Here is a 20925-nt window from a genome sequence, read left to right on the forward strand (position 1 = left end):
GTGGGGGCTGGGGGTTGGGGAAAATGCAGATTCCTGGGTCTTGCCCCACAGCTATAGAATCAGACAGTGGGACAGGGTGGGGCCCGGGATTCCACCACCCAGGGGATGCTGATGTCTCCAGCATTTCCACGTGTTACTCGTTTCAAACTCATACCAACTCCTGACAGAGACATTTTTATCTCCAGGAGTAAAACTCAAAGAAGTCAAGTGGGTGGCTCAAGGCACGTGGTGGTGAGCTTCAAAGCTGAGGCTTTTGGATCTAAATATAGGCTCTTTCCATCTCCTGTCGCAGTGGCTCAGGGCCCAGCACTGTTGTCCGTGATCACGATGTACTGCTCATGACCGATACTCAGCCTGCTCTCGTTCATCTTCTCAGGCCTGCTTTACAGTCGAGGAAGTGGAGACTCCGGTGTTTTCACTCCCAGGCTGTCAAGTATGCAGCACTGTGAAAGCAGGAGGCAGGACCCACGCCACATCTCATTCTAAATTCTGCACCAAGTGGCGCAAAAGGCTGAGTGGAGAAACGCGCACGTTCCTTCAAGGAGCAGGAGAAGCAAGTGGAGCTCTCTGGCTTCAGCACCGGCGGCCTCGCCTTGAGAAAGTCACTGTGGTTTCTGAGCCTTGGGCTTGTCATCAGTACAAGGATGGGGTTGGCTACAGCCAGTGATTTCCAAACTTTTCTGATAATGGATCCTCCCCCACTCCTCACTTTTCTTTTCGGCCCAAATAAAATCTTACACTGCATCCTAATATGTACAAAGAGACAAAACTGGAGAGGCTCAGGGCAAACTGGAAACATCTCCCTTAGCGTTTAGCAGGGTCGTCTGTGCCTCCTCCCTCCACCCCCTGAGCAGCGTGGCGGCCACAGCCTCAGCTTCGGAGTTGGGCATACTGCGGTTCATCTGGGCTCCACCGGTTGCTGCTGTGTCACCTTGGGCATGCTCTTTCCCTTCCCCGAGTCTCAGTTTCTTCTGTGTAAAATGGGGATGGTAATCGTTGAGTTGAGGTGAGGATTGAAGGAACTAGCGCATGCAAAATACTTAGTGCTTAGCACGTCGATGTGTTAACTCTGGTTTGGCTTTGCTAGAATACGGCGTAAAACATGACAAATTGAACAGTCAGAGCGGAGATTTCCCAGGGCCTAGAGACACCATGTCACATGAGTAAGTGGTGTGGATGGTGAGGCCTGGCCATCTGTTGGTCTATACATTTCAGCCAATTTTTTAGCTCCTACAGGGAGTGAGATCTTGTTCTAAGAGGAAAACTCCCTGAGGGGTGAGGGGGCTCTGGGAGGAGGCAGGGTTTAGACTGAGCTTCCCCGATGGGACGTGCAGGACCAGAACGAAGAGCAGGCCGGCAGGGCTGGCCTAGAGGGAAGGCAGGGCGGGGAACAGCTGGGCTTGTGAGAGTGGCTGCTGGCTGCTTCCCTCTGTGGGCCAGCTGGCTGTCACAGGGCAGGGCCTAGTCACATTCTGGGGGCCCCCGAGGAGAGGGCAAGATCAGATCATCATGGGCTTCAGGCCAAAGGGGGTGCCCAGCAGATACCAGTGTTTGGTGGCAAGAGGTCAGAGAAGGAAAGATTGAGATGCCTAGGGACCTGCAGCTCAGGGGCAGTGAGGCTGAGGGGAGAGGAGACCTCAGCTCACCACGAGTGGTATAGAGGCCAGGGTGCCCAGCCCCGCCCCACACTCAGATCCCTGGGGGCAGATCCACACACCTGTGTACCCCCATTGGAGGCAGGCTGCAGGAGGCACACGCCCCCAGTCACCACCAAGCCCTGGAAGGGCCTCCAACTTAGAACCCGCCGGAAACTCCTGTGCCCACAGCGCCACGGTGATGGGGAGAGTGACTGTGCGAGAGCGAGTGGAGCGGCGAGGAAGGGATGTTTTCCGTTGCAGCAGGGGTATTTCTGGCTCTGCTCCTGCTCCTGCAGTCACTGTGGAAACTGCACGTGCTATTTCAGTGTGGAAACATGACGAGTTTGTCAAGGACCACGCACGCTGAGCAGGCAGCCAGGAAGCTGCCGCCACCGCTGCCACTGGGGTGGGGTGTGTGTCGGCCCGCCCCTCTCCCCACGGCCCCCACCGCCCCTGCCTCTTCTGTCTCTCTGCCTGGGGTGCCTTTCTCCTGAAGCTGTACTGAGGGAGATGTGTTCCATGCAGCATGGTAGGCCAAATAATGGCCTCTAAAAGATGTCCACATTCTCATTCCTAGAACCTGTGAACACTTTACTTTACCCGGCAAAGGGGAATTAAGGTTGCAGATGGAATTATAGTTGCTAAACAGCTGACTTTAAAATAGGGAGATTATCCTGGATTATGCTCTTGAGCCCAGTGCAGTCCCAGGGCCCTTACATGTGGAAGGGGAAGCAGGAGAGTCGCTGTCAGCAGTGCCATGTGAGGAAAGCTGCACCGCCATTGCTGGCTTGGAAGATAGAGGAAGGGGCCGAGTACCAAGGAATGCAGGCAGCCTCTAGAAGCTGGAAAAGGTGAGGAAATGGATTCTCACTCTAGCTTCCAGAAGAATCGAGCCATGTGGGCACCGTAATCATAGCCCATGAGACCCATTTCAGACTCCTGACCTCCAGGCCTCTGAGAGTATGTCTGTGCTGCTTACGCCCTGAGTTTGGTGTCGTGTGCCATGACAGCAGGAGGCAGCACACCGGGGAGGCTGAGAGCAGGACGGGGAGCGGCTCTCAGAGAGGCAGGTTGCAGACGTGTTCTTTTGCTTTCCTGAGGTCTGATCGTTGCTGTTGGCGACCTCGCTGTCCACGTGGGAAAGTGACCTTGCCCTCAGGAAACCCCAGCTCTTTAGAGCCCTGAACAGGCTCTTCTGCAGGCACGCTGTGCAGATGCCGTCTCCGCAGCCGGGACTGCCACCCCTGTCTCCCTCTGTGAGCCCTCCAGTTCTTCAAGGCACCCTATCTCATCCTCTCTAGGTGAATCCTCCTTCTTCTGACACTTTGTGTCACTCCTGGGGTGTCTGTCGCTCTGCGAACATTGCATCGTCTGTGTTTTAAGTACCAGCTTGCTGCTGCCCCTCTCCCCATGCCCACCCACCTACCAGCCCCATGAGAAGAGGGACAGGGCCACACACCAGGGAACTGCCAGGACCTGGGTGAATTGCAGGAGCCACACTCTGTGCCATGTGCTAACAGGGCCTGGACTTGAACCCAGGGTGCCCAAGGCTGGGTCCTGGCTGTGGCGCCTGGTAACTCTGACCTGGGGCAGATCTCTTGTCTCCTTCCTGGGGTACAGGCGGGAGATAAACGGGGTTGGTGTGAAGGCCTCTGATAACACTGCTGTCCACGGCAGGCGTCCCTGTCAGCATCACTTTTCTCTCCCAGAGATGCAGTCCGGGAGTAATAGCTCTTCTCCCGGCCGTGACGTACGTCACCACCCTCCTGGGAGCCTTCTCCTCTTGCTTTCCTGGACACTTCCCTATGCCTCAACCGGGGTGATGCCTGGAGAAAATGCGGAGAAGCCAGGCAGGGACGTGAGTGAGGCAAGTGAGGTGCCTGGTGTGCAAAATTTAAGGAGGTACACGCCATCGGCTACATGGAAATGTGGCACAGAATGTCTAACCCCACACTCCATTTCACAGATGGGGAAACTGAGGCCTAGAGAGTGGAAATACCTTGCTCAAGGGCACATGGGAGCTAATGGGAGGGCTGGGACCAGAACACAGGTCTCTCACCTTCAACTCTAGGGTGAGGCCACTCTTCTTCTGATTAACTGCATGAGTGAGTGGCTAGATGAGTTCATTACTCCAGCGCATATTTGTTGAGTGCCTATTCTATGTTAATACTGTGCTAGGGGCTGAGCTACAGCTTGGGAATAAGACAGACAGGGCCTGGTGCTCCCCTGAGCATTTCTGTTCTGTAAGAAGAGAATAAGTAATTGTGCATGAGTTCTTAATTACAGTGGTGATGAACGCTGTGGGGGGGGGGCAGGGCTCGTGGGCTGTGAATGCACTGCACAGTGTATGTGGTCCAACTGTGGGGCCTCCAGTAAAAAGTTTACAGTATAATTTGGAAGACAGGACCAGTATATCCTTAAAATAACAGTACAAGACCATGGGTGACAACTGGGAGAGCCAGGCTGGAAGAAGGGCCCAGAATTGCAGCCCTAGCTCCTTCTCTTCTAGGACTCTGGGCCCTCACCTTCTCTCCCTCCCGTCTGGTGGTCAGATCCCATGCAGTCAGCCCTCACTGGGAGTCTCAGAGGAGGAGCCAGAAGGGCTGGAGGACCAGGAAGAATGAGGCATTGCCCTGCCTTGGGGGCAGAACTTCTGTTGTCCTGGACTGGGTTCAAAGGCTGGGAGGCCTGTGATGGCAGAAGGGGCTGGAATCTTCAGAAATAAAGGCTTCTCTGCATGGGCAAAGTCCAGCTGTTGGTGTTGCCTATTCTCTGGAATGTTGGGCCTGGAAAGAGCCTGGCTTCTAGGAATTAGGCCTCTCCCCCCCACCAGCTGACTGTATGGCTTTGTGCCCTTAAACCTCCCTGGGTGTTTCTGTATGCATGAAGAAAGCTCATGGAGAAGCACAGAGAGATGTGTGTCCTGCCTGTGTGTCGGGTGAGGCCAGTTCCTGGGCTGAAGCCCAGGCGGCTCTGGTGTGATGTCTCCCAAACCCTGGCTGGGGCCTTGAACAAGCCGCTCACCTCTCTGAGCCTCGCTTCCTCTGTCAAATGAGAGTGAGAAAGACCTGCTTCACCAGGTCATTAAAATAGAAGAAAAGAACAGATATACCAGGGTGTTTCAATTCCTGGCTTATAAGGACCTAGCAATTGCCACCCAATGAGGGCATTCCTTCAAGGATCAAAAGGGCATCTAACATAGTTCCAGAGTTAGGGACCCATACTGGCTTTTAGGAGGAGCAGAGAAAGACACGTGGTTCTCTCTGTTTGTTTTCCTCAAATTGGAAAGAATTATTCTGGCTGGGAAATAAATCACCTCCTCGACAAGGACAGAACAGAAGGGGTCATTAGAGATGAGCTTGTTTGCTCTTTGGTTTGACAGAAGGGGAAACTGAGGCCCAGAGAGGAACATGATTTGTTCTTGGTCACATGACTGGATAATGGCAGAGCTGGGGTCATGCCCCTGGTCCTGCCCCCCTCCCACCACCCCCCATCCTGCCCCATAGTTCTGGGAGTGTAGCCTCGTAGAGAAATAGGAGGGTGGCCCCAGTGAGGAGTAAGAGGATAAGGAGGGTGGGCACAGTCTGGGCAGGGGTGAGCAGGGTGGGCAGGAGGAAGGCAGCAGCATGGAAGGTCTTGGTTCCAAGAGGCCAGAGGTAGAATGCTCTTCCGATTCCCCTCCTCCTGGAGCCCCCCAAAGCATCAGCCGATCTCCGGGTCCCCCGGCCACGCAGCTGCCACAGAGGCAAGCATCGGGCCGTTTGGGGTTCTGGGGCTACCGCACAGAGAGGTGGCAGGTTCCCTGGGAAAACGCTTTGGTCTAGCTGGACCATGGACCTGCCAGTTTGGCACAATCACCTGTTTCTTGTCCTGGAAAGGGAGTTCCTGATGTGGTGACGCCAGGGGCCACACCCGGGAAGGCGGGCCGGTGGTGGCGTTTATTCATTGTTACTCAGCACTCCTTCACTCCGCATGCCAGCACTGTGCTGAGCGCTGGAGGTCCACAGGCCGCACACGCTGTTCTTGCCCTGAGGGCGCCCGCTGTCTGTGGGGAAGACGCATGGGCAGGAGGAGGACCACAGTGTGGTGTGGTCGGTGTCGCGGCAGAGCTCTGGATGGTCAGGAGGGGCAGCGGCACGAGAGAAGGGAGTTCCAGCCGGGTCCCTGCAGCAGCAGTGGGGCTGGGGCAGAAAGAGAGATTGCCGGAGCTGAGCTTTCAAAGGGTGGGCGGGAGGTCACCTGGCAGAGAAGGAGAGGGAGGACCTTCCTGAGAGTGGGGACCGTGTGAACAAGGGTTTAGAGCCTGGGAAGAGGGCAGTGTGTCCAGTGTTACCAGGTAGTTGAAGGGCAAGGGGTGAAGGAGAGTGTCAGGAGATGGGTGAGGCTGGAAGGTCACCGTGGCCGTCTGGGGAAGAGGCTAAGGCATCTGGATGCGCGATGGTGGTCAGCAGGCACAGGAAGTGGTCGAGGAGCGCCGTGGCGTGTGCGTGCTGTTTTGATGCAGAAGCACCACTCTGTGCAGCAGGGAGAGTGGACAGTAGCAGTGGGGTGCAGAGGAGCTAATAGGCTTGAGAGACACTTACAGAGCAATTCACTGAGAACCTGGTGACATATGGCATTGTGAGGAATGAGGGAGAGGGAGAGGTCAGCAGGATGCCTCGGACGACTTTCAGGACCCCCATGCTGAGATTCCGAGTCTGACTCTGGGCTGTGGGCTGCTCCCCTGGGACTCAGCAGTGGAGCCTGGGCTGGAGTGGGGCTGTGAGCCTCTTGAGCTCCCAGTCCCTGGCTGACACCCTGGTCTGCCATTCCCTCAAGAGGAACCAAGAAGACTGTGTGGATGCTGTCAGGATGTTGATTCATCTTCACCAACACACTTACAGATATTTTCCCCTATCACCAAGGGGTAGTAAATTGAGAGGACTCAGTGTTTCTTCACTCATTTATTGTCACCAGTTATGTTTAAGGCTCTCTGAGTGATACAGAGATGAATCACACACATCCCAATCCTGTCCTCAAAGATCGTGCGGTTTGTCTGTGATGCCAACAAGCATTTGTAGATGTTATATTCCACGTGTAGGGTAGAAAAGGTAAATGCCACAATAAAGAGACCAAATGCTGTCAATGAGAGATCATTTCTGGCCAGAGAGGGTAGGGCATGGAGGGCTTCGTGGAGGAGGTGGCATATGAGCTGGGCTCACGTGGGTAGATGTGGTTGGATTTGGCCACAGTGAAATGGAGAAAAGCATCCCAGATAGAACCGCAGGAAGGCGGGAAAACTCTGAGCATGGTGGTTTGGCAAGAGCAGGGGTTTTGCAGGGGAGCATTGATGTTGGAGGCAGCCTGGAGTATTTGTGAAAGAGACCCCAAGTGTGGACCGTACTCTTCAGGAGGAGCCACTGAAGGGTTTGGTGCAGAGAGGGGCCTGGTGAGAGCTGGGTGTCAGGACGCTTGATCTGGCCCTCCGGAGCGGGCGAGCCCGGGAGGCTGTCAGACGCTGTCGAGTGTTGGTCCAGAGGAGGGGTGGGCATTGGAGTCTTAGCATTGGTGAGGGAAAAGTGCTGTGTGTGGTGAACTGACTGAGTCTCCCCTAAATCCAGCCAGGTAGGCGCTACTGTGATTCCCGTCTTGCCAGTTAGTTCACTGAGGCCCAGGGATGTTAGGTAAATAACCTGCCCCTGGCCACACAGCTAGGAAGTGGAGGAGGCAGGATTCAAACCCAGGAGCCTGTGCTCTTAAATCCCACTCTAAAAATGGCTTCCCAAAGGGACTGAGCAGACGAAAGGTGGCCCTGCCCTGGCTGGGCCGTGCCTCCACTGTCAGACAGCCCAGAATGGTGGGGCTGTCTGGCTCTGTTCTCACCCTCTGTAAGTCTTGAAGGGCCCCTCAGGGCCTGATTCGGTTCACCGATTCGAAACAGCCTACGTATAGGTGGTGACAATGTAAATAGCTGATGCAATGGAAACTTTCTATGGAAAAAGGTACCCACTCAAACAGCCACAAAGTCCAAAAAAAGGAAGAACAGCAGAGCAGACCCAGAGGGCTCTGAAGCAAACCATTTCCTTTGGCACAGCCTTTTCTGCCCAGTTGAGGCTCCAGACTGGTGGGGGAGGGATGGGGGGCAGCACTGGGCAGGAGTGGGGGTAGGTTGCAGTCTAGACCAGAAGCTTGGCTGGGTCCCCTGGAGGGCCCTGGTGACCAGGCTTCCCCTCTTGGCTAAGGAGGCAACCGTTTTGAGGGAAGAAAGCAATTCTCCTTCCAAACACACACCCCACTTCGCGATCTTCTCAGTAGGCGTTACTACCCTTCCCCACTGTGGGCCAGTGGGAGAGTCCTGCAGTGCCTGGGGTCTCCCGGGGTCTCAACCTGCTTTTCTTTTTCCATGTCCTCCCTGTGAATAAGTTGCAGCGGTCTTGTTATGGGATCTGGAATCTTCTTATTTTAGAAGACAATATCATTGTAAGTATAAGTAAAGCTAAATGATCAGAAATAACCCAAAGCCGAAGAGAGAGAAGGCCATTTTTTGGAAAGTCAACTCTGTATTATTTAATTCTTACACCAACCCAGGGCTTGCATAGTTGCTCCCATTTTAGAGATGAAGAAACTGAGACTTGAAATGTTAAATGACTTGCCTGAGGCCACACAGCAGCAGAGACTAGTGGTGCTGGTTTTATCTAATGCCTGGGGCTCTCCTGCTGCTGTGTAAGGCTGTCTGCGTCTCTCTGCTTTCTAAGCCTCTGTTTTCTCAGCTGTCGGATGGAGCCAGCCTGTAGCGTTGGTGTGACAGTGAGATAATATAGGGACAGCATTGGCACGTGGTAGGCACTCAGCAAATATTGCTTTCCTCCCTTCTGTCTCCACAAACTGGGGAGATGTTATGAGCTTTCTTGGGAGGAAGCAGCCCGAGTTCGGGGGTCCTTGGGAGAGAGAGCTGTAATCACCGATTTTCTGGCCCTTCCTCCCCACGAGATCTGCAACACCCGAAGGCAGGGGCCAGGTCTCCTTCACCTTTGCAGCCTGGGGTCTAGCCCAGTGACAGGGAGTGTCTTGTTGAAGATCACTCGGCTGGATGCAGCTGGACCTCAAGTGTGGGCCAGCCTGGTGGGCTTTCTGTTGTACCCAGAGAGGAGAGACTTCGGAGGAGAGAGGGCCGCCGCGAGGTGTGGCCTGGTGTGCAGGAAACGGCTCCTCTGCCCCTTGTCTGAGCCCTGGCAGCTCTCAGCGCCCGGGCCTCACCTGCAGCCCTGGGGCTTCGCCTGCACCTCCTCTCCCTGCTGCTCTTTTCTGCTGGACTCCCGGGCTGGGTACCTCCATGTGCCACCCGGCACCTCCCCGCCTTCCCTGCAGGGCCTGAAAACCAGGAACATTTCTTCTGCCTGATCCCAGTGTAGAGTCTATGGGACTGGATATTCCCGCCTGGCGCTAAACGGAATCCATTACCCCGCCTTGAAGTTCTGTTTCTATCCTCAATGCAGCTGGAAATGTATCACCATCCTCTATTTTTAAAAACCCTGCCTGTACTGGGAAACATTTCCCAGGTAGTCCCAAAGCATGTCTTGTCCATATCCAAGGCTCTGAGCCCGCTGCCTTTCTCTCTGCTCACCCTCCTGGTCTGGGAGGGAGTAGCCTCTTGTCTGGAGAACACTGCCAGGCACCAGGAGGGGTCCAGAAGCAGCCTCTGGGCTGCCCGATGCATGCGGCAGTGTTCTCAGCCTGAAGTGCAGGCATTTGAAGCAAAGGTGAGCACCCCAGGAAAGGGAGACCCCAAAGGCTGACCACAGGGAAGGAGGCAGGAAACCTCACAGAGCCAATACTGAAACAGGAGCCAGAAAGAGGAGAGACTGACAGAGAAAGGGTGAGTTGGAAGGTCTCCCACCATAACTAAAGAAGACACATGCATTTATTGAGTGCCTCCTGTATGCTGGCTCCATGCTAGATCTCTCACACATGTTGTCTCATCTGATCTGCACAGCAAACCCAGGGAAGGGAGATGTTCTTCACTTTTAACTCATGAGGAAAGTGAGGCTCAGAGAAGTGAAGTAATTCAGCTGAGGTCACACAGCTATTAATGGGTGAAACGAGGGTCTGAACCCAAGTTCTTCTGAGGCCAGGGCTGACTCTGTGTGCTGTCCCACACTGCTTCCCCGGTGTTGGGTAAAGGAGGCATGACAGGAATTCTCCTCATTTCCCCTCCCAATTGCTGAGTAGCCCAACATGATCCACCGAGATTATTCCATATGATTCTGCCATGTGTGTGTCCCAGTGTCTTGGATTTTTGTGTTTTCTTATTGATTCACAGACCACAATAGCAGAAATAACAATAAAGATAGAAAGATTTGTCCCACAATTCCCTGCCCCAAGCAGGTCAGACTCAGCCTGTCCGTGTGCTGGTGCTATCTGCAGATGTCCTGTTCACGGCGGAAGGACAAGCAGCGCATCAGGAGGGCGGCTGGGGCCTCAGAGCCAGCCTTATCCCCCTTCTCTGGCATCCAAGTGTGAGGCAAAACGCTGCAGCCCAAAGCCCCCTGGCTTCCTTGCCTGCCCTCGGAAAGCAGCTGTGCTGTGACCCAGCAAGGCTGGGCCCTGCGGGCATCTGGGGTTTTCCTTTAACTCTTCATCAGCTGAACTTCCCCTGCAGCAGTGCCAGCCCCCAGTGCCCAGGCCGGATGTGGGGCGCCCTCCACCTGCCGGCAGAGGCCTTGCTGTGAGGCTTTGGTTCCACGGGGTGGGTGGGGAGGGGGAGGATGGGCCTCCCTCCTGTGGCTTTGGGTGGGGCCTGCAGAGGAGCTGGCCCTGGTCCTTCCTGCCCCTTTGGGCTCCACCTTGCAGTTGGGCCCCTCTTGCCCTAGTCGGCCTTCCCTGTTCAGCTGTTTTCTAAAGAGAAGACATTTTTATAGAACTTTTAAATTACAATTTTTAAATTATAAAAGTGATACATACTTATTGTAAAAAAAAAAATGAACAGTATAGATATATAGAAAGAAGAAAATGCACATGCTCCAAACCCCAGCCACTCTGTAGTCCACCCCTAGGACAGGCTGACAGCTGGGCGTGTCTCCTCCAGGTCCTCTGTAGCAATCACAGCCGCCCAGATACGTGTGTGTCTGTGACGTTGCTTTTCCCCTTGTTCACACCATCCTCTTGAGAGGAAGTGTGCATAACAGCTAAGTGTACAGGCTCCGGGGTCAGACAGACCAAAATTCACCACCTGTCAGGTCTCCTGGCCTCACTAAGTCACGTGTGGAAAATCGGGTCAGCAGGGGTGCCTTCCATCCTGCAGGCTGTGAGGAGTAGGGGAGATCACCCCCGAGAAGTGTGGAACTCCCGTTCGATGTATAAAGTCACAATGAATCTCTGTTATTGGTAGCAGTATATATTTATTTTTAATCAAGAAAAGTTACTGTCTCATTACTATTCCATTGGGTGGATTTATCATCATTTACTTCTTAAACCAGTTCCCTGCTGATGGATATTAAGGTTGTTTCCGTGTTCACTGTTTAAAATGGTGCTGCCATGATCCTATGTACACGTGCATCTGTGTGTGTGTTTGTGTAAAGTGACGTGCGTGTGCACTTGTGAAGCTGCTAAGTCAGTGTAAATTTCGGCCACTCCTTCTCTCCAGCACTGGATAGTAGCAATCATTTTCCTCTTTGCCAATCAAATGGAGGAAAGGTGATATTGACTTTTAGCATATACCCTTTAATTATTAATGAGACCAGGCATCTTTGCACATCTTCATTAGACATCTTCATTTCTTGAATAATGATCTGTTACTTTCCTGTCTTCATTTCATTAGCTATGTGTCTTTTCTTATTGTTTTTTGGGTGCTTATTACATATTACAGATATCTACCCTTTTTTATATATGTTCCAAATATTTTTATCTAATTTGTCATTTGTTTTCTAACCATTGATGGGGCCTTTTGTTATATGTAGTGCTTAATATTTTCTGTAGTCAGATTTATTAATCTTTTCTTTTAGGAACACTGAGGTCCAGTTCAGACTTTGAGAGTTATTTTCCAACACTAAATTATACAAATATTTAATAGTGCTGGTATTTTCATGGATTTGCATATGTGTTTTGTTTATAGCTTTGATCCAAATAAATTTCTGTGTGAGTGTGGTGCAGGCGCTCTATTTAAAATAGAATTCTCCACTCTCCCTCACTCCGTGTCCCTTTTGTTGCCGTATCGTTTATTTTACCTGTTTGTTGTTTTACTGTTCATCTCCCCTGCTAGACCCTCAGCTCCACAGAGGCAGGGGCCTGGTCTGTTTTGCTCAGGGCTGAATCTCCAGTGCCCACAACAGTGCCGACACATCGTAGGCACTTAATAAATATTTGTTGAATGAATAGACAGCCAGCCAGTTGTCATAGCTCTCTTATGTAAATAATCCATTCTTTCTCCACTAATTTGGAATTCCATCTGTGACAGTCTTTTCTGTGTCTTCTATTGTTATTGGTCTATACAGGTTTTCCCTCTCTTTTTCAGTTTTACAATTTATAATTTTCTAGAAAATCATCAATTTTCAAATTCATTGACATCAAGTTATGTATCAAAGTCTCTTAAATTTTAAAAAAATGTTCTTATATGTGTTTACACTGCCTTTCTGATCCCTTATTTGTGGTCTTGCTCTTTCCTGCTGGTCAGATTAGCCAGCATTTTGTTGGTCTCAGAGAACCCGTTTGAGGGTTTATATTTTTTTATTGTCACTGCTGTACTTTTCTCAGTCGTTTGTTTTTTGTTTTAAATTTTATTCATTTCTTCTTTCTAGATTATTTGGGTTCATTTTATTCTTTTTCAGCTTCTCGGGCTAGACAGTTAATTCATTTAGTTTTAATCTTTCTTATTTTATCATAAAAGCATGTAAGATTAAAATTTTCCTCTACATGCAGCTTTGGTTACATTCCACAGATTTTTAAAAGTACAGTTCTCAATGTTGTACATTTAGAAATACCCTACAATTTCAGTTTTTCTGTCCCCTTTGACTCAAAGGTTATTTAGAAAAGCATTTTTAAATTGTCATGTGCATAGTTTACTTTTTTATTTTTTGATACTTGTTAATTTCTAATTCTATTGCATTGAGAACTGAGACTGTGGTGTGCTTGTTGGAATTTGAGATTTTCTTGTGGTCTAGTGCAAGGGCATTTAAGAAAAAGGTGTTTTTTCTGTTTTTTGAGTATGTATGAAGTGATGCTTACTGTCTTCAAATCCTCCGTAGTTTTCTTTGGAGGGTGCTTGTACCGTCAGATTTTGAGGAATGTACTCGAGATATTTACTGCTCTATTTTTTTGCCTTCTCCTTGTGGTTCTAAGAATGTATTATTTCATGTACTTTATGGTTCTGTTGTTCAGAGTGAAGGTAAAGATTCATGATTTTTGTGTCTTCTTGGAGAAATAGACCTGTTTAGCAGTAAAAATGCCCCATTTTATTCTATTTAGCATTTTTGCTTTTTGTCTGATATTATTATTGACTTTCCTGCATTCTTTTGGTTACCATTTTGCTGTTATAGCTTTTTACCATTTCTCTGATTTCAACTTTTCTTTTTGTTAATTTGTTGTAAGTGTGTCACTTCCAAACAGCATCTGGCTGGGTTGTTTTTTTTCCCCCAACCTAATCGCTTGTCTTAAAATAGGGTAACTGAATTTGTTCACATTCTTGTATTTATTGATTTGTTTGGTCTTACTCTTGTCTTCTTATTTTACATCTTTTGTTTGTGATACTTTTTCTTTCCTGTTTAGTTTCCCTTTCCTAACTCTTGCTGAATTAATTGAATTTTCTTTGCTCTTCTCTCCTCCACACACAGTGGTTTAAAGATCTGTATCTTATTTTTCTCCGAGAAATGGTTACCCTTAAATGAAAAATGAAAGCCCATACTTCTCCACTAATGTCAAGAACTAAATGGTATTTAATTCCCAACCAGAGGAGACCATTATTATCAACATCTGGTTAGATTTGACTGTACCTTTTTCTACTTTTGCTGTCCGTCACTATTTCCTGTGTCTCCTGTCTTGCCCTTTCTTGAATTACTTATTCTGAGACAGTTTTTATTTTGTTGGAGTAATTCCTTGAGTAACTGTTTTAAGAAAAGATAAGTGGGTGGCCTGCTATTTTTAGTGCTTCTCTCTTTGGCTTTGAGACTCAGATGAGTAACAGATCTCAGGGTTGTAACCCTTTTTCCTCAGAGCTCTGTGGTCTTTGCTCTGTTGCCCTCTAGTAGTTAATGATGTGATGTCAAGTCCAAGGTCAATTTGATTCTCAAAATTTTTACACAGACTCTCAGAGATAAGCTGAGTTTATTGCTCACCTGGGTAAGGGGAACCATCACCTCCTCGGAGCCTTGGCGTGTCTGGAGCAGGGAGGCAAGGTCAGGGTTCACGGAGGATTGGACGTTTCCATTAAGATGGGTGTCAGCTTGGGCTTGGTTAGGATTGTGTAAGAAACAAGACTGTCTGGGACTGGTGGAAACAGGAAGAATTTTGAGGCAAGGCAGGAGATTCAAAGAATCTTAGGGAACAAACTGTTGATTGAAGAGATTGTGGTCCCTCAGGACATTTCTGTAATGAACAGTCAAGCCGTTTGCCAGGGCTGGAGTCTCCTGGAAGAAGAAAGTCATGCTAATAAAGACAGTAAGGTGTCAGGGTAGATGGTGTCCGTTCTCCTGTCCCCCTACTTTGGTCTCTTTGGAAACCTGAAGGACTCGCTCATTATTCTTGGATTTCAGGAATTCCACCCAGCCTGCCCTGCCCCACCTCCACAGCCTCTGAGGGAGTTCTCAGGGGTTTGGCAGGTGGGCCTTTCCTCACCCCGGTTGGGTGAGGCTGGCTTAGCTCTGATTAGATTCTCTGTCGTCCCACTTGTCTGCTTTTCCTCAGACTGGCCGGCCAGCTGGTGGTACTCTGGATCTGTTCTCATTTGTACATTTCTCTTTATTTCCGTGGTGTTTGGGGGAGAGGTCAACACGAGGTCTCAGGTTGCTATGTGGAACTTGAGGTGTGTGTAACATTTTCCTGTCACCGGGATGCAGGCGTGTCCTCCCACCCTCCCACCTGCTGCTGGAGGCTGGGAGTGGCACTCAGATGATGTTGGCCTCCCTGAGGGGTGCGAGGGCATCGACTCCCTCCTTCCACCTGACCTCATCATCTCCTTGAGCCACACCCCTCGTCCTGACTGCATTACCTCACTGATTAAAATGATTAGGTGACCTCACTCCACTGCAGGATCGAGTCCAGGCTATTCCATATATCAAGCTCTTTCCCTGGCCAACTCTTCCCTCATGAGCTATCACTGCCCCTCACGTGCAACCATATGGACAGCATGCAATTTATTTAACATTTGGCCAGTTTGGGGTCTCCTGTCTACTTACACTGCTCCCTTTGTTTGAAATATCCCATCTCTCTTTCTCACACATTCAAACACCATCAGAATTGACTACTTTGTTCTTTATGCTGTCTCTATGGAGTAGCTCAGAACCAGCAACACTGCCATGCACTCCTCTGATTCTTTGCCCCTCTTCCAGCCCCCATCTGTGATCCCTTAGAAGGTAGGGGCTGAATCTTTGCCATCTTTTGTCCTAGCAGGCCTGAACCAAAATAAGTACTGAAGATGCATCTGTTAAATGAGTGACAACTGAATTAGGTTCCACAGAGAATTGTTCTACACTGACTGTGTGTGAGACGCCACACCAAGCTTTAGGGGTGGGGGAATGAGTCAGACTGACCCCGTCCAAAGTACGTACAGTCTACACGGACTTCAAGACTCCTGGAGTCTGTGTGCACAGTGAGCATGGCCGTTTTTATTAATAATTGAGATCTACTGGAGGATGTGAGGTCAGATCTGGGGATGATGGAAAACCTCAGAGTGGTGAAGTTTGGATGGTTTGGACAACAGAATCAGGAAATGATAGATGGGAGGCACTGAGCAAGTTCAATCACACCACTTTGTGGTGGTGCGACGCTGCCCTGGGGCGTGGGACAGGGCTGACTGGATTTAATAGCAGCAAGTGTGGCGGGGAGGGGACAGTTGAGGGGCTCAGCTTGCCTGTATGTTCTGTAGGAATCAGCGGTGGGATGTAGTTGCCAAAACGCTAACTATTCCAAGGCTATGTCAATAAAAAGCATGGCGCCCAAGAGAAGGAAGATGACAATGCCTCAGGCCTGTGTGCAGGTTACTGCAGACCTAGATTACTGGGTCCACCCTGTGATAATGTCCATAGTGATTACATGGGCCATACCTCATGCCAGGCACTGGTTGAGGCCCTTTACATATACCAGATCATTAACCTTGGGAGGTACTTGCCATTCTTAGCACGCTTTTCAGGCACAGCAAGGCTAAGCAACTTTCCAAAGCCTTCGAGGTAACGAATAGAAGGCCGGGCCTGGAACCTAGGCGTCCCGGCCCTAGGAGCCACGTCTCAGCCATCACACCAGACTGCCTCTAGCAGACAAACCTGAGTACCGTCCCAAGAGAGCAGCATGGATGTGGCGTACCACGCCGTGCTCAACTAGCACGACCGGGCTTTCTAGATCATAAAGCCGTTTTCTCTCCATCTTCTCATGGACCCTTACAACAGCCTGGCAAGTTGATTGTTAAAAATGGATGCTCACTTAACGTCCATCATCGGTGATCGTTGTTGAGCTCCTGGCCTGAGCCGCGCCTCTTTTGGCCCTGAATGTTCTGTTTTGTTTAGTGATTTGGGGATGCTATGCACTCTTATGTCTATTACTATATTTAATTCTCACTCCTGCCCAAATATGAGTCACTCTTGCAGGTTGTATTAGTTTTCTCTTGCTGTGTAACAAATTACCTCGATCTTAGTGGCTTAAAACGACACTCATTTGTTAGCTCCCAGTTCTATGGGTTAGAAGTCTGGTACGGAGTGGCTGGATTCTCTGCTCAGGGCTAAAATCGAGGTATCCGTAGGCTGAGTTCTCGTCTGGAGGCTCTGGGGAAAATTCTGCTTTCCAGGTTCATTCAGGTTGTTAATAGAATCTAGGTCCTGTGGTTGTAGGACTGTGGTCCTAGTTTCTTGCTGGTTGTCAGCAGGGTTCTCAGCTCCTCAAGGCTGCCCTCAGGTCCTTTCACACAGCCTCTCCATCTTCAAGGCAGCAAGCACACGTCAAACGTTTCTCCTGTTTCTAGTCTCCAGCACTTCCTCTTCTGTGACCAGCCAGCAAAAACTCTGCTTTTAAAGGGCTTTGTGGATTAGGTCAAGCCCACAGAATAACCTCCCTATTTTAAGGTCAACTGTGTCCTATACCGTAACCTAATCACGTGCCTAAAATCCTTCATATCCGCGGTCTTGGGCATTATGCAGGATGTGTAAGCCAGAGGGGCAGGAAACCTTGAAAGTTGTCTTAGAATTCTGCCTTCTTCCTGGTGAAGAAATAGAACCTCAGAGAAGTGAGATGCTAGGTGCAAGGTAGAACATGGTGGGTGCCAGGGCCACCAGGCCACACTGACTTCCCAGAGGAATGGAGATCTGGCTCCTCACCACGACAAGCAGCTTGGGAAGAGTTCGGGGCCTGGGCCCCCTGGGACCAGGCAGAGATTATTCTGTGTCTAAAAAAGGTTGACCAAGCAAACCCTGTGACTGTGTTTTTCAACCATCCCCTGCAGGGTTCAAGGCACAAACCCAGCAGCCTCAACCTAGTTCATGGAGGAGCCTCGAGAGATACTGGCCAGGCAAGCTCTCCCTTCCAGAGGAAAGAGCAGAGCGTGAGACAAGGGCGCTGCAGCAGGGGTGGACATGAACACTGGTTTTCAAAGAGAACAACGTTTTAGTTTCGGTCATCGAAAGTGGTGCCTTCAGCACAGGTAAGAAATGGGATGTCATTGAATATGCTTGCTGGGGGTGCCAGTTTAGTCTTTCTTGCCTGAGCTTGCTAGTGTTGTTCCTCTTTAAATGTATTCTCATTATTGCCTTCCTTGAGGACTTCCAGCTGTCCCGAGCTGGAAGTCCTCGGGACATCCTTGGCCAGGAGTAGAGACCTTGAGTGCCAGACTCTGCCCTCACGCTGTCTGCCCTGAAATGCAGTCTTATCTCCCCAATTCCTGTTTCCATTCTGTCCCTGGCAGTAACTCCTCTCAAGGGACCACAGCCTCCCCACCCGCCAGCCCCACTGTGCCCTACTGCTTTCCAGAGCTCCACCCTCTTCTCTGCCCTCCCCCCTTGGAGGCTCTTTCCTAAAGAGCCCCTGCCCATCCATCCGCTAGTCAGAGGAGCCTGGCCGGCATCTCTCCAGGGCCCTACCTGTTGTGAAGAAGTGAAAGGACTTGGGGTTCTCAGACTGGGCTGCATGTTAGACTCACCTGGAAAGGTTTTAAAAATTCCAATAGCAGGGCCCCACTTCCAGAGATACTGACTGAATTGGCCTGGGGAGGGGCCCCGGCATTGATGTATGTGTGTATATCTGTATACTGTATATATAGGGTCTTCTGTTGCCCTTCAGGTGTGCGTTGTGGTGCAGGTCAGAAGCTCAGGTTGTGGTACAGGCTAGGTGTGTGTTGTGAGCAGCTCTTTGGTGGGGAGTGTGTCTTTGCATGTTTTGTCTGGCTGTGGAGTGCATCAGAATCTCTTGGGGAGTCGTGGGGGGGGGGGTGCCTGGTTAAAAAAAAGCAGATTCCTGCCGCCCGGCCCTGCTCTCTGAATCAGACTTTGGGGAGGGGGACACAGGAATCTGTGTTCTGATTCTGATACGGCCAGGGTCTAGGGGCTCAGGGCCTCTTTCTTGGGGCTCTGGTGATGCTTGTCCTGTGTTTGCGTCTGGGGGCTCAGCTGTGTGTCCCAGGGGGCACTTCCCACCCTGGTGTGCCTGTGCCGCTAGTGGTGCCTCGTTCCCTTCCTTCCCCGCAGACGTTTTCTCACACACAGGGAGGAGGACCGCGCCTCAGGCAGCCCTCAGAGGTGGTATCACTATAGCTGCCTGAGCTGTGGTGGCTGGGCCCAGGCCTCTGCCCACAGTGCGGCCGCACTACGTGGGCCCACTGGACCCAGACCACGGCCAGGGCTCTCCAGTGGAGGTAGAGGAATCATCCCCTGGACTCCGAGGAAGAAGGACTGAGCATTTGGGCCTCATTTTGAGGGGGATGTTTGACGTGGTGCTTCGTAGTGGAGGCTCTGGCACTTCCCAAGGTCAAATCCCAGGTCCAGCATTTACTGGTTTTGTGAGGCATTTACTGGCTTAGGAGGCAAGTTGCTCAGTCTCTCTGCCTTTTCTTTCTCATTTGTAAGATGGGAAGTAGTGGTCCTACCTACCAGGGCTGCTGTGAAGATACAGGTAAGGCCCCTCGAGTGTTGCTGGGCACAGAGCAAGGGCTCACCAACCGTGAGCAGCCCTTCCAACTCAGGCAGGCCGTTGGCTGCCACTCTGCCCTCCCAGTGGCAGCACAGCAATGTGATGTGTCTGCTGTGCTCTGCCATCGGGTCCCAGCATGTGAGTTCCTAAGGGTCAGGGTGAAGTGAGGGGACGGACACTGCACGTGGGGCCTGGGACTTTACAGGCAAGACTGAGTCCTGCAGAAACCCCAGTGGGGCTGGTTTTAGTGCCCCCTTTGTAAAGATAAGCAAGCAGCACAGGGAGGTTCAGTAATTTAAAGACAGTCACACAGCTAGTAAGGAACAGAGCTTCTGGTTACAAAAGACCCAGCAAGATGCACCCCCCCCCCCAAGATACTTCCTGAAGAAAGGCAGTAGCAGCTTCAAGAGTGAGCCTTACCCTTTTTAATAGGAATCAACAGCACTGTAATGAATGGGCCCCCCTTCCTTGGCCTCCTGGGACACCTGGTGCCTCGATTTAGCATTTGTTTCCTTCTGCACATGTCACAGATGGCCGTTTCTGGGTCTCTTCCACTGGCAGTCTCAGAGCAGGGTCTGGATTTATCCAGGTGTGCTGTAGATACTTGAACCAGGCTGGAAGTAGAAACCTCTGAGGGCTGCAAGCAGAGCTACGGGGGAACTGCCATGGGGAGTGCCGATGGGGAATCCACCCCAGACCTGGCATTTGCCCTCCCCTCCTTCACTCCCAAACTCTCTTTTTGTCCATGTGGGCTCTGCCAGCTGCACGGAAGAATCTGCAGAGGATGGGACTGGCCCAGAGGGAAGTGAGCTGTCAGCTGGAGCAAGAATTCTGGTCCCCGCCCCTTCCCGTGCTCTCCCTGGGGAATAAAAGCATCTGTGATTAGTGCGGTGCTGACTCAGTGCTTCTGGAGTGTCCAGGCACTCATGGCCCACTGCTGGCATTGCTTCCCCCAGCCACCAGGGAGGAGGCTGGGATGTGAACAAGGTGGAGGGCTCAGGCCCAGGCCGGCACGCGTGCCAGCCACGAGCCAGCCTTTGGCGGCATTGCAGAGCCCCTGTGCTGGAGAGTCCCATTACCACCATCTGAGGCCTGGGAACAGCTCTGTTTGGAATTATTTGAGGGCAGAGAGAGTAGGAGTCATGGCCCCCCTTTAGTAGGGACCTGGACTGGGACTTTCTCCAGAATAAAAGTGATCTCTGAACGTGACCGTGGGGTGAACCTAATTTGAAAAGGATATGAAAGCATTTTCTTAGCAGCAAAGCTCTCTGTTGGTAGTTTTCAAACTTTTATCGTCTTAGAAGCCATTTTTGAAAGTCCATTCTTGCTTGACTTTGAATGTCAGTATATACAGCAGGTTGAAGTGGCGGTTTATTAATACACATTTATTTTGTAAGTTCATTATAAAAGTCCAGCAGTGACTCTCAAAGCAATGACTCTGCTTAGATGTTTAAAAACATTGAAATCTCAGGATCTGTATTCGGGTCGGCAAACTATACAGCCTGTCACCCAGGCTGCTGCCTGATGTTTGTAAACAAAACTTTATTGGAACACAGCCATGCCATTCATTTCCACGTTATCTATGGTTGCTTTCCCACTCTAGTGGCAGAGCTGAGTGGTTGTGACAGAGACCATCTGTCCCACAAAGCCCAAAATATTTACCATTTGGCCCTTTATAGGAGAAGTTTGCTGGCCTCTGTTCTAGATGATCTCTGTATTTGCTATATCAGCAGGAACATCCAATATTGCTTTTTTGTTTTGTTTTGTTTGGCTTGGTTGCACAGTATTAAGAAAATTCTAAATCATATTAACAAGAGGATGTGAATGGTAACAGATTTCTAACAGCTTACCTTGCCACCCAGGATGGTCTTCAGGTGGATGTGATGTAGGCATTTGGGAAGGAGTAGGAGGGAATTCTGGTTTGCATCCTGACAGTGTCAAACAACTGCTTAAACTCCTTATTACAACACTCAGACAGGAAGTACACATCATT

At 50.5% G+C, this 20925-nt stretch overlaps 1 protein-coding gene across 1 annotated transcript in view; it reads left to right on the forward strand.

The window, feature by feature from the left end:
- HIVEP3 (HIVEP zinc finger 3) overlaps window positions 1-20925 on the forward strand; it is a 492690-nt gene that overhangs the window by 366634 nt on the left and 105131 nt on the right. Inside the window, exon 4 of the mRNA XM_014797371.2 lies at window positions 17254-17451. The gene's annotated coding sequence lies outside the window, so the exon portion shown is untranslated. The remainder of the gene's footprint in view (window positions 1-17253; window positions 17452-20925) is intronic.

The sequence above is a fragment of the Ceratotherium simum genome, chromosome 22, assembly GCF_057802395.1.
Source record: "Ceratotherium simum simum isolate JZ-2026a chromosome 22, ASM5780239v1, whole genome shotgun sequence".
Taxonomy (NCBI): domain Eukaryota; kingdom Metazoa; phylum Chordata; class Mammalia; order Perissodactyla; family Rhinocerotidae; genus Ceratotherium; species Ceratotherium simum.